Below are 12,285 nucleotides of genomic sequence, written 5' to 3' on the forward strand. Positions count from 1 at the left end.
TAGCCACGCCTGTGGCCGGGCCCGACAGGATAGCAGAAGACAAAACACAAGACTATAAACACAGTAATCAAGTCAAAGAACAAGGAGTGGAAGACAAGCTGGACCTGCCCTGGCAACAACCTTGACGGGACGGCTTGCGTAGCCCCGACAACCTCCTTGCCGGGATGACCTGCGAAGCACCAGCAAGGCCATCACCCTTGAAGACTGGGAGCTTTGACACCATCAGCAACATCAAAACCAACGCTCAAGGAGCGCGTGAAAAGTAGCATGCAGATCTTTGTGAAGATTGATAGCCTACGGGTCCACGTGGGACCAGAAGACGAAGACCCCTGGCAAGACCTTTGCCGGGGACGACTGCGAGGCCCCCGACAAGCCTTGTCGGGTACGATTGTTGGGCCTCGGCCAGGCCCGCGCCCGGCAAGGATTTTCCACCTCACCACCACTCCAGTGCGACGACCAGCGTGCCAACTAAGCAGGCGCCCGCGTGGCGGCATGCAGATCTTCGTGGAGGCTCTACCACCGCGCCAACACTGCAGCTAGCTAGCCAGCATGGCACTGCATGCCTCGTCATCCTGGACGGGTGTCAAAGCAAGGAGGGGCGGTGACAGATGGGACGGCTTCTGTTGCCGTCCCCGATAAAGTAAGAGGGCACATAGGTAGCGCATTTAATGCGTTTGTCCTATGGTGCCAAGCGATAAGGTCATACACTATAGCTTGCTTTCCACCTCCTCTGTGCCACTGTGGCCACCCCTTTTTCGTATAAAAGGATGCCCGAGGCGTACTGAGAGAGGATTCATACTTTTTGGACTGGGCATGCACCACAGCTAGTTCAAGAACTGAAGAACACTAATATACCCACAAGCAGGACTAGGGTTTTACGCATCTTTGCAGCCCGAACCTGGGTAAAATCCCCCTTTGTGCTGACTGCTAGACCCGCTCTTCATGCAACTCCTCTCCCCGCCAACTGTAGAAGGGATCGCCCTGATCCCATAGGTGTTCGTTTCTCGACACCTTTGGAGCGCCAGGTAGGGGCGTTAGTTGTGAGAATCCGGTCTATTAGTTAGTGCAACAGTTTCTTCATCGCCATGGCTCCGAAGAAGAAGACGATCGTAGCGGTCGGTTCGCCCAGAGCCACTCCGCCCGTGCCATCACAGACGAGCGACGTTGCAGATGCCGGTGGCGGAGGGGATCAAGATCGTCCATGCCACCCTGATATGAGAAGCCGGGCAAGCGGTGTCGTTTGCAGCCGCAACGACGATCCACGCGGCAACAAAAAGCTAAGTCACGCTAAACCTTGGGTAATTCCCTTTTTGTAAGGTTATTTTCCTTGAATGGTCTTGGTCTTTGTATGGAAAACCTGCATGCGAAGGAACCCTGCCACTATTGGCTACGCCCTTGTTCTGTTTCGAGTCCGCTCAATTGCTCAAGTGGTTGTGCCAAGAACGACAATGTGGCTTGCCCGGCAGTGACACCCCCAACACTACAAAAAAATACACATCTCTGACATTTTGGGCCGAACGATTTTTTTTTCTGTCATACTTATGACACTTCTATGACGATAATTGTGACAAAACCCGGTATCATCATAGATGTGGTGGGATCCTACTTCTATGACAAAAAATCATGACAAAAAATGGGCTTTTCATCCTGGGCGGGCCAAAGACGCAGCTGCATGACATTCTTTGGGCCGTCCATGACGGAAAAAACCATGGTAGAAGCGAGGGCGAGGAAAATATCAGGGAGTTCCCAGTTACGGTGGGTGGTCGGGGGCCAAGCGATGCACATTTCTCTCGTACCGTACGCGCGTGCGTGCGGGGCATTGGGCTCTAACTGAACCCTAGCGAGGCATCGCCTAACTGAACCTGAGCGATTGCACTGCAGGCTACGCATTACTGAACCTGAGCAATCGAGCAATTCCTTTGCTACTGCTGCTAACTAAAGCTGATCGATGCTGCCTCTGGATGAACAGTGAGCGTTGCTGGGGGGGGGGGTTGGATGAACAGTGAGCATTGCTGGGGGGTTTGGATGAACAGTTCCTGGTGGGGATGGATGAACAGGACCCCGTGGTGTTGCCTCTGGATGAACAGGACCCCGATTGATCGAGCCGGTTAGGGATGGATGAACAGGACCCCATGGAGGGCTGGATGAACAGGACGACCCCGTGGAGGGTTGGTTGAATAGTAGCTGGTGGAGGGCTGGATGAACAGTAGCCCGTGGAGGGGTGGTTGAACAGGAGCCTGTGGAGAGGGCTTGTTGAACAGTAGCCGATGGAGTAGTGTGCGATGGAGGCTGGATGAATAGGAGCCCGTGGATGAACAGTCGCAGGTGGAGGCTGGAGGAGGTCATTGGTGAATGAACAGTAGCCCGTGGAGGCTGGAGGAGGTCGACGGTGGAGATGAGCAGTATTTCGTGGTGTCCCGTTTTGCGGTACGCCACACCCCTCCCGATGAACAGGACCCCCGTTTCGACCATAGCGCTCCAACACAAGTCCATTTCCTCCGTTTTGTGGTACGCCACACCCCTCCCGATCAACAGGACCCCGTTTCAACTGTAGGAGGTCCAACAGAAGTCCGTTTCCTCCGTTTTGTGGTACGCCAGACCCCTCCCGATGAACAGGATCCCATTTCAAACGTGGCCGGTCGAACACAAGGTCGTTTCCTCTGTTCTATGGTACACCAGGCCTTGTTTCCATCGGCTGTTCCATCCAAACCGGTTGGCTCCCACGCGTTCCGTTGCCTCTTGATGAACACGACGCATTTCGTTGCCCTCCATGAACACGACGACGATGCAGTTTTTCCATTCCGACCCAGCCATGTACACGAGCCCTGGCCGTACGTATGCGCGAGTAGGCGTTCGAGACCCCAACCGTATGTACGTACGTGGCCGTATTTTCTTTCTTGCACACTGGCAGCTGTACGTACGTGTACATGATAAGTATGTACGTACACATTCGCGACCAGAATGACAACGCGACGTACGCATCGACCAGGTGGGTCCCGACTGTCAGGCACTCCCTTGCGTGCGAAGATGTAGCTGGTGGGTCCCAACAGTCAGGGGGCGAATTGTTTTTTTGCCCAGACGCACTTCCTTGCGTGCAAAGATGTAGCTGGTGGGTCCCAGCAGTCAGGTGGGAAACTTTTTTTCGTGAAATACGGTGGCCCGTCCGGTGGGTCCCCACTATCAGGTGGAGGAATAATTATTTTGCACGTAATAAGGAGGCACTTCCTTGCGGCTGTCGTGGACCCAACTGCCAGCCTCTCCACGTACAGTACTCTTCCGATGGAAGTCGGTTGTTGACCACATGGACCATGCCGCGCCGAGAGCACCACGGCGGTGGATGACGGCGAGGGCTAGGAAGGGAACAACGCAGCACCGGGGAAGACGTGGCAGTGGATGCCCACGTGGAGAGGAGTACGAGGGTTCACTGGTTCGGCTGCGGTCGCTGCAGAATAACATGGGGTGTGGGTGAGTGGAGGGATGGCTTGGCCAGCGGTGGGAGTAGTAGGAGGCAGTGTGGCCTCCACGGCAGCACAATCAGCCACGGGAGGCAGGAGCAGGCGGCACGACCGGCGCTGCTTTGGGCGGTTGGAGCAAGAAGACCAGAGGTTGAAGAAGCACTACGGCCGTTGGATGGACATCGTACGGTCACTGGAGCTGGAATCATGCATATTGACTAAGTTGACAAAGCCCTCCGTCCCCGTCAACTTAGTAGGCCCACAAGTCAGCCTCCCACTATACTGAGTCCCAGCTAGCAGGGGGAGTATTCATTTTTTGTTTGTGTAATAAGGAGGCACTTCCTTGCGTGCGAAGATATAGAAGCCCAACAGGCCTGACAAATCTCAAAAAAACTGGGCTAGCCATTTTCAGAAAGAAAAAAAAACAACTGGGCTGGTCTGTGGTAAACATAAAAGAAAAGGATGTCTAGACAGGCCAGAGTGCCCTGCACAGCCCAGTTGACACCCTGCTTCCGTCTCAAAAACAAAGTTGATAAATGCCAATCCAATCATGGCGATTCATAAAAATTCCACTGCAATTTCCAAACTTTGAAAAATGCGACTGCAATTTTTTGCAAAATTTGAAAAACGCCACTGCAATTTGCAAACTTTGAAAAACGCCACTCCAGACTTCAAAAAATGCCACTGGAAATTGCATGAAATGGCATTTTTCAAAGTTTGGAAATTGCAGCGGCATTTCTCGGAAACACCAGATTTGGAGTGGCATTTATCAAATTAACCCAAAACAAAAATAACCGGGCGAGCTGCTGGGTCCCTGGTGTCAGCCGCTCGTTGTGCAATTCTCTCGTTTATTGACTACATTGACAATGGCATGGGACCCAGATGTCAGAAATCCATTAGGAGGAGCCATTTTTTTATTGGCTTGAAATAAGGAGGCACTTGCTTGTGTACTGCCATGACCTTGGCAGGTCCCTGCTGTCATCCTCTCCACGTACAATCATCTCCTGATTGTGTACGTGTCAACTTGGTAGGCCCACAAGTCAGCCTCTAAACCCGTGGAGGACAAATACAACCCATTTAAAAAAAATAACAGCCCATTCCATACGTTCAAATGGAAAGTTCAACATCCAGAGCAAAGTAACAGGTCTGATCCGCATATAGAGTACTAAACTTCCACGTTGACAACCATCATAGCCAAGTTAACTATCTACTCCCACTAATACTCTAGTAGCATACAAGTACTAACTTACTCTTAGCTAACTAGATGATGCTGGCCTCCATCTGCGGTACACGCTAAACGCCGGCACCGGCGTCCTCCGCCTCGCCTCGGACTTGCCAGAGGTGCGATAGGGCGCGTTGGCCCTTTCCATGCGGACGTGGTCCACCGAAGCTTCGACTTCTAAGCGAGAAACCCACTTGACGAGCTGGTAGTAAAAATCGGCGTCACGAATGCGTGCGCGCCCGACAGCCTCTAGGGCTATTTGCTGGGCTCTGGCCTCCATGTAGTCAGCCCAGTTGCGGGTGCTCTGCTCCATGTCCCGCTGGCGGCGCAAATCGGTGATACGCTGCTCCTCCGACAGGCGGTCGCGCTCTAACAACTCCTGCTCCTCCGCCAGGCGGTCACGCTCCAACAAGTCCTCGGTCTCCGCATTGCCATCTAAAGATCGATAGAATGCCTCCTCCCTCCGTCTGCCTTCAGGTGAAAAACCGAACACTAGTTCTAGCGGTGACCGCCTCCGGCCTCGCCTATCACGGATGGGCGGAGGCATGGCAGACGTGGCGAGAGCGAGGATAAGTGGTGTGCAACATCGGGCCGGTGGGGGCTTATGAGGATAGGGCGAGTTGCGTCACGGTGCCACCGGAGAAGGCCAGGAAACAATACTTATAGGCGGAAGGTAGCGCGACGGTCATCGGAATTCAATGCATAAGCAGGCATGGCTTAACGGGCCAGCTTGACGTGGAAAACTAGAGAAACTGAAATTATGACTGTGCTGTCCCATCCCGGCCGTGCCGGGTCGCACGCCCGCATGACGGTCAAAGTAGGGCACTCGAATCATCCAGATGAGGTACTCCCTCCTTGTCAATAATGATTCCACGGATTTTAAAGGCCCGCAACAATTAAAGCTCATCTTTTGTTTGCATCAATTAGCTACCTTAATTACGGCCGGCTGCATGCAGGCACTCAGAATTGCTCGCAGCCAGTACATGGAGCATCATGCAACGAGTCGCAGCCGAGGGCACGCATGCAACCACTTAAATCGCTGAAACTAATTATGCTTAAACTTCTGCATGCAGTTAATTGTTGCCATGCCTTGGTCTTGCTGCTTTGGCTCACGGGACTAATAAACCCGGATGGAGGGAGTACCTTGGTTGGTGAGATTTTCGAATTAAGCCCTGCAAACCGGAAAGGAGGTACTAGTACGTGCGTGATCCACTATTTACTCGTGTAGGATCGAGTAGGTCGTTTCTTGAATTGAGCCCCGCAAACCGGAAAGGAGGTAGTACGTGCGTGATCTGCTATTTATCCGTGTTGGGTTGAGTAGGTCGAATAGTGTACATGTAGGATCGAGTAGGTCGGATGGTGTACGTGTACGACCGCATTAGCTGATGAACGTTAGCTGGGAGATAAGGCATTTGCGAACTTTTTTGCTGGCATTCTTCAGATTCGCATGGGATTTTCTTCTAAGCAGCTTGTCAATTTCTTCAGAGGTAGGCATTTTTATTCAAAAAACTGCCACTTCGGATCTTGCGTCGCAACTAAAACTACCAGGACCGCATTAGTAGGCTAGCTAGTGATCGATCAATAACTTGTAAACACTGAGCGGACACAAATAAGGAATTGTTAATGCATCTCAATGGTTCACAGATCATATACAAATATGTAGATCCAAAAGCAAAGACCAGCCACTTCGGATCTTGCTTTGCAACTAAAACCAACTAGTACGATTCCCATACATAAGATCAACATGTTAATGCATCTCAATGATTCACAAATCATATACAAATATGTAGCTCCAAAAGTAAAGATCTAGAAAAAACATCTGTTCTTCCTACTAACATGGATGCTTCTCTTGGCCAACATTCAGTACAGACTGAAAGGCATATTTGTTTGTGAAGTCTACAATTCCTCTTGCAAATGTAAGTGGTTTCACCAACAGCTGGAACCATGAGAATGAACCACACATAATGGAGGAACATCCACTGCAATATGATTTGGTCTTCTCTCGATCACACGGTGAGACTATTTTCGGAATACAAACTTTTCCTTAGGCAAAATGATGCCCATTGTATAATCATACCAAAGCAACGAAGCACCTAGTGTTGGCCAATAAATAGTATAGTACTACTTTTCTGTAGGCCATGAAGTGACTATCCAATCTTTATGTATCTATCTTCAAATGGCACTGCATGCAGTGACTATACTATTCTCTTGTGCAGTTCAACCAAAATTGTGGTCACTTTGTTTGTTTGTCAAATAGCAACGGGCAGACATCTCTATCTGCACAAATATCAAGCAGCTAGTAAACATATACCCCACCTTGTATTTTCGGTTTAAACATGTCTCTTCCGCTTAGCATCTGTCATGTTTTGCACTGGACAATTTCATACTGAATTGATTTGCTGGTTCAGAGCAGAAATATAGCACCTATTCTTCATCAGACCAAGGATATCCATGTTCACAGTGATGGAAGAGGTGAAATCGATACAACCGAAATTGAGCATCCAATCATTGAATCCCGTCCTGCACCTCTAATGTAGGTCCACCCTGCCAATAAATTCACATGCAAACCACTAGTATTACTATCTAATGACAGCACAAAAAGAGTAGCAAGATAGTAGCAAACCATGTACCTTCGTAATGAATAGCTCATAGTGCCACCAATTGGATATGATGGTTTGGAAGAAAACATACTCCTAATGTTGAACCAGTTGGACTTTTTGTGCAGTTCCACTAAAATCGAGCATCCCTGTTTGCATACATATTTAAAGTGTGATTACTATAAAAGTGGCACTAGTTGAAGCATAGACTCACAAATATAAGCATTCCAATTTCTTAATGGGAAAAGATAGCAAGACTGTTTATAACCACCTGTTTGAAGAAATAAATAAGGCAACATTAGCTGATGTCAGAAAGGCATATATAGTTCTTTCTGAAAGAATGATCAATTCCTGACCTTTCCTCTTCTTTTAAGCATATTTTGTGTAGTTCAACTAAAATAAAATGCCATCACCACCTTGACAATTCAGTGACACTGTACAAAAGGAAATGACTTAACATTACATCATGATGTCAGGTATGTAGTTGACATGCATTAGAGACAGACATACAGACCTCCTCCGATAACATAATGAACATTAATTTTAACAAAGGTGTGACTAGCTTTACCGGGATAATTTGAGTGAACTCTACACCCTCTGTTCCTTAATATAAGACGTTTTCGTAGTTCAATTTAAAGTACCCAAACGTCTAGTATTTAGAAAAATAGGTAGTAGTTTTCTTGAGCACATATCTAGGAAAGCTTGCCACAATTTATTTATGTCCATACGCTAATGCAACACCATTCAACCAGTGGCAAGTGCAACAGTAGAGTCGTTATTTTATTACAGGGTACAATACAATGGTTTTACTGAACATATTTCAATAAACTCTAGCACTGGAAGATTTCTATAAGAATTAACAATACAAAATGTAAAGGTAACAAGTTTCAGCATTGGTATACTAGACGTGCATGAGCATTAAACCAAATACAAAAGTCTGAAGGTAACTAGCATTATTAACTAATGACAGTATAAAAAAAATTGCAAACCATGTACCTTCAGGGTAAATATCATTTCGAACTTGAGGGGACCTAAAAATTGCCATCCCAATCTTGATAATCGGTCAAACATAAAAACTTGATCGAACGAATCAAGAGAACAGCCGGAGGAGGAGGTGCCCACTCTTGACCTTTCCTCTTGACACTGTACAAAAAAATCGACTCATCTCATGAAAGTGAGGTATGTAATCTATAAGCATTAACAGTGCAAAAATCTGAAGGTAGAAACAAGATTCATCATTGGTACACTGGCTGTGCAACAACATTAGAATGCCTAAGCTGAAAAATCTTTAATACATCCACAATCAATAGCTAACCCTGAAATAATCTAGTGACATTAAATGGCATTGCTTAAATTTATCGGTGGCATAAGACTGAGTGCGGCATTAGTTAAATGTGGCATCACTTTAGCAATAGCATTGCTTGACTTGATTGCTGGCATTATACTAACAGCAAAAAAGTGGCAATAAGAGCACGAGAGGCCCATTCGACAGTGGGCGCACTAGTACGATGTACCTCCACGGACGCATAGAGTGGTGAGCGAGGTATGGTTGCCCAGAGCAACAAATATCCAGGCAACATATGTGGATTACATCCCATTTTGTTCTCTTTAGCCACCTTTTTCCTATGTGAGGACAACAAACCGATCGACCTGGTCATTCTCTATTGCATTGTCATGCCTTTCTACCCTTCTTCAACCAAGAGACACGAGACTCGTTCCTTAGCTACCGATTTTCCCCTTTTCAACCAGATGTGGGTTCGATGCCTACTCTCTTGGACAGTACAGTCTCCCTTCCTTTCCTTATTCAACCCAGACATGGATTAGTCTGCATGAAGTAGGGTTTCCTTTAATAGTGCAGATTAAGGTTTTCGTTTGTGTGACCAGTAGAGCAGAGGATAACAAATTGGGAAGATGGTGGAATGGAAAAAGAACCACATGCAGCGATGTGGCAGATGGGGCAATAGAACAAGGGTATGGTTTGAAAAGAGGTAGCATACCTGAGGGTCGGCGGGAAGTGGCTTCGCTCGTGGTCGTCGTCCTCCGCACACACTACGATAGCGAGCTTAGGGATGGAGGCCATCCCGCGCGGGCGCTAGGTCTGAGAGGACAGCCTTGTCGTTAGTGCGTGACCTCGCTCGTTGACGATGAGTGCGTCAACGCTGCACATCCTTTTCTTCCCCGACGGATATGTGACCACCGGTGAGGAGGGAGAGAGAGGCTGTCTTTTTAGATCTGGAGAGAGGGTGAAAGTGTGAGAAGCAAGTGGGAAGCCCTTAGCAAGAAAGTGCTGAAGCTCCAGCCTATATATCTTTTTTATACTACTAGTACTAGAGGTGGCGTAGTGGTAGAGTAGTTTATATTTTCTCTGCATACAGTACCAGTTAGTCGTGCTTCAAAACTGAACGACATGCCATTAAAAAAATAAAGTCGAGAAACAATGCGGCACTTCGGGCCAACGCGGCCAGATCGCATTTTGCACAAGAAATTACACACCATGTTTCGTTGACATGTGGTCCCATTCCAACATGTCAGTAAGACGGCGGCGAGTCCTTTTCTACTATATTTACGAACGGACGTGTAGGCCGGGGCGCTTCTTCGTGTACCGTGGCAAACTGGCAACCGTCCACCGACTCTTCACGTTTCCCTCTCGATTTGGAACTGTTGTCGCACGCTCTTCATCCCTCCTCCATTTGCCTTCACCCTTCCTTCTGCCATTGTTCGATCGTCTTCTCCATGGAGGGAACAGGCCGGAAACGACCCCGTTATTCTTGCCCCGATCTGAAAGATGACGTGGTGGAGGAACTCATTGATCGGTGCGACGTCATCACCTCGGCTAGCATGGCAGGTTCGTTCAAGACCATTCTCGATTTAACTAATAACATCATTACAAGGAACCCAAGGGTCCTGGAGCGGTTTGATCTCCCTTATCTTATTCGCTATAAGCCTGTTCGCATGGGCGCGGACGACAGAGGCCTCGCCTTGTGCAAGTTGATGCTGCTTGATAATGATACATGTGATGTCAAGATGCCATCGCTTAAGGGTAAGGCCTGGGCTAGCGCAAATGGAGATTGGGTTGTTTATATTGGATACAGTTGCGAGTGGGAACTTGTGAATGTGTACACTCGTCAGCGGATTCCACTTCCAAAAATCTCAGAGTGCCCTGAGGTTGAGCACACAGATGATCTACATACATTCAAATACGACCATGGTGCTTGTCATCTACAGAAGATAGCAATTTGTTGAGTTCCCAACCACTCTTGGAATTACAAGAACTAGGAAGTTGTCGCTATCTTCGACAAGCTTGTTGCCGTCGTTACTGATTCCACGGTTCGTCCATGGATATTGCTCAAAAATCAGTTTCTGTACATAGATGATGAGTACTATGATGCAATTGAATACGAGGATCTTGTGTTTGCTTCCTCCACTCGTGGCACTGCTTTTGCATGGGATCCTCGTAGTTTCGGTACATTTGTCTTCCACTGTAATTATAATTGTTTCATCCACATGCATGTAGGTTAGCAAGTTTCCCTTTACTAATTAACCTTCTTCTTATGTTTCCAAGGTCCTTCGAACATTCCAGAACCTATACTTGAAATTTTTTATAACCAAGGGGGAGATGACGATGGTGATGATCACGATCATGAGGCCGAGCAGGACTTATATACTTAGTGGCGCCTGGCAACTAATTCCGATGGATCACCTCTTCTTGTCTTTATACAGTGCACTGAGATTGTTACTACTGAGGGAGCATGTGTTGTCTCCCATGGTCGCCCTCTCCGGACCTATTCCAACACCCGTTGCAGGGTATTCGGGATCGATACTAGTGTGCTAGCGCCAACACCTTCTCCCTGGTACAGTATTGATAGTCTCGGAGAAAACTCGCTCTTCCTTGGACCAAACTATCCAATGATGGTTAAAGGCAATCCAGCTGCTGTTGACACAACATTACTACCATTTATGAGAAGCAACTGTATCTATACCTCGGACATAGCGGTGGTTCCCTACCCTGCTCCTGATATATGCCGCTTCAGCCTGGATGATCAGTCCTGCGTTGCTCTCGATATTGACAATAGCTGGCCCTTCCCAGAGCACCTATGGTTCAAAGTAAGCGTTTCCAACGCAGGGGATTGGTTGAGTTGAAGTTCATTTCATTGCTTGTTATTTGTTGTGTGATGAAAACTTTAGTATTTACTAGAATGTTTTGTTGGAAATAATCTATAATCCAGCATGCATCCTCGTTGTCGTTATGTGTTGATGACTTGTTGTATGTAATGAATGGTACATTTGAAAATGCATGTCATAGACTCAATTTATGAATTTTTTTCAAGTCACTTCTTGGAGTGTGAGTACCGTAGTAGTATAGGCGGCATCCGGTTAGTATATGAAGTTGCCACATCACATAGATCCAACCTAATATTGGAGTATGCTAGTCGTCCACCGGCGCGCCACTTCAAATAGCGGACGAAGTGAGAGGTCGCGTCACCTTGTGTCCAGATCTGAGATGCCACATGTACCGGATGAATGACTCGAAGTTCGACCACTGTGATGCTAGGTGCGAGCCGAGGAACACTGTTGGAGAGACCCCCTCATAATTTTCCTACATTGGTCGTTTGATTCATAGGATAGAATGCTATAGGATTTTTTCCCTATGTAATCATGTTTTAATTGGAAATCTAGCATCCACTCCAACTTTTGTTTCACTTCCTTTGATCCTACGAAGAGAGTACTTGCTCTAAATGATGTTCCACTGCAAGAGCCACCTATATTAATTAACCATGCTCTAAAAAGGTGGACTAGCTTTGGCTATAGTAGTACTGTACTAGGTTAGTAGGTGACCTTGTGCTTGGCTCTTCTCCTCTTCCGAAAGTCGAACAATAATGATGGTACTATAGTAGTACTTCTGGAAATCTGACACCAAATGAACTGCTGCATGTCCATCGTGCTACGAGGCACCATGCACGCATTGGCAAGGGAGAAGGTAAGCAAGCTTCTCGTCATTCTGCAAGTTGAC

This window comes from Triticum aestivum, chromosome 6B (assembly GCF_018294505.1).
Source record: "Triticum aestivum cultivar Chinese Spring chromosome 6B, IWGSC CS RefSeq v2.1, whole genome shotgun sequence".
NCBI classification, from domain to species: Eukaryota; Viridiplantae; Streptophyta; class Magnoliopsida; order Poales; family Poaceae; genus Triticum; species Triticum aestivum.